Here is a 2,514-nt window from a genome sequence, read left to right on the forward strand (position 1 = left end):
GCTGGCAGGGCCATATTTCGTGTGGATGCTAGCTCCGGATATCGATCTTTCTGAAGGAATTCGTTCATAGCTATCTGAGAGTCTTTGAAATCTTTATATCTTTTTTTTAAAACATACATATATATAGATGGAAAAAACAATGAAATTCATGCTTCATAATCATGCTATTTTCATAAAACACATTAATGCAATCAATGCTCATAATAAAATATATTTTTTCATATCACGTATGTTGATCCTTATTTTATGAAAAATATGATTTCATCAACAGTAATTCTTTACATAAAAATATGATTATTTAAAAATAAATCAGAAGTATAAGATCCACTTATCTCATTCATCTTAGATCTTCAGACTCCATTAGAACAATCAGCCAATCCTATTTAAAATATTAAATCATCATCAAATTTTTTTTATAAATATAATAAAATTAAATCATAAGAAAAGAGGACTGTTGACCGGATGTGTCGGACCATCTAGATACCACGGTAATTCAGGGTTTCTGATCTGAGGGTCAGATTTAAGTGACTTGATCAAGAAATTGTGAAGCACAGATTAGATCAAGATCAATTAATAGAGTTCATTAATAATGAATTTGAAAGATACTTGATATGATCAAATGAGATTTACATACAGCACGGATATAATAAGACGACTTTATTTTGGATAGTATTTTGATAAATATTTTGAAAAGAGCATTATTTTTATAATTTTTTAAAAATTAACATTATTTAGGTAAAATAGTCGTTAATTTACTGTGAAATAATTTTTGAAATTTTTAATAAATACTATATGAGGCTGGAAAATTTTAGGAGTATCTGCACGATAATTTTATCTAAATAATGTTAATTTTAAAAAACTATAAAAATAATGCTCTTTTCAAAAGATTTACCAAAATACTGTTTAAAATAAAATCATCCTATGATAGGGCGACATATGCTGATTCACCATCATTCACATTATATGAAAGGTAGAGTCAGTAACTAGTAAGTCGTTTTAAAGTAGAGTGACTCATAGAATTATCCTATCGTAGAACGACTTATAGAGTCGCTAGCGACTTTGTGCTTTTTCCAACCGCAAACCCCCACGATCCAACCAGCACATGCTTTTCTTCCATACATGCGATCATATGCTAACCACATCTCCAGAATTTTATGTCTTAACATTGCTTTCTATATTTACTATTTACATTAAATATTTTCTCATATCTCATATCCAATTTCCTCTCAATCATTTATATTTCTTCATTTTGCTAAGAAGACCCCTCCAAATACAAAAATCTTTTCTCATTGCATTGCAAAGGTGGCGGTAAATGAAGAAATCTTTTCTCATCTTCCCCTTCCTTCTCTCTTTCTCATCAGTGCTGGTGTTAACAATCAACGCTACTCTTCTTCTTATCTCATGGAGTAGTCCCCATGCCTTCAAACTATTGAGAGAAGACGCCGAGGCCTCTTTGATCGAGACAGGGAGGGCAAGAGGAGAAGGACGAGAGGAGGGGGAGCAGAGGAGTAGGAAAGACAACATGGATGGTTGGATCGTGAAAGTTTGTGGTTGAGAAAAGCACAAAGTTGCTCTATCATAAAACGACTCTATAAGTTGCTCTACGATAGGACGACTTATAAAGTCGCTCTATTTTAGGATGACTTACTAGTTGCTGACTTCACTTTTCATATGACGTAAATTATGGTAAGTCAGTACATAAAGTTGCTCTATTATAGGATGATTTTATTTTAAACAGTATTTTGATAAATATTATGGAAAGTGCATTATTTTTTTTTAAATTAGTATTATTTAGGTAAAATAGCCATATCTGCACATTATGCATGACCATGATAATGTTATTATTTATAGATTTTAAATATATTTAAAATATGGCAATAATCAAGACATGCCCCCCGGCTCCACCCCCCTAAAAAAAAAAGCAATAGTTTTACATACAAAACTAGCATATAACCCCTTTATGGTGCATCTTTATGGTTTTTTTAAACTTTTATAATTTTTTTAAAATGTAATGTAGCAATATAATAAATGATAATAAATAAAAAGTTTTGATAGCTAAAATTTTTATGGTGTTACGCAATAATTTTTTATGATGATTGATCAAAAGCTTCCATCATTAATTCCGGCATCAATATGATGAATGAAAAATTTTTCACATTAACCAAACTTCTATCGCTAATTGGAGCTTTGTGTACGTGGTTTAGTTTTTCTTTTTTTTAATATTTTGAAATATAATATAATAATGTCATGGATAATGAAAAATATATGACTTAGCCAATTTTTTTTTGTTGTATATTAAGTAACAAATTTAATGAAAGATGAATACATTAATAAATAACATTAATACTTGTTGAATATAAAATAATGGATTTTAATGATAGCCAAATATATCAATATTAGCATCTACATGACGAATGAAGAACTCTGCACAGGGATCTCTATACAAAAAAAATATTATTATTAATATTTGTATCATTAATATTGCCCCCATGTGATGCACAGAATATGATTTTT

The sequence above is a fragment of the Elaeis guineensis genome, chromosome 3, assembly GCF_000442705.2.
Source record: "Elaeis guineensis isolate ETL-2024a chromosome 3, EG11, whole genome shotgun sequence".
Lineage (NCBI taxonomy): Eukaryota > Viridiplantae > Streptophyta > Magnoliopsida > Arecales > Arecaceae > Elaeis > Elaeis guineensis.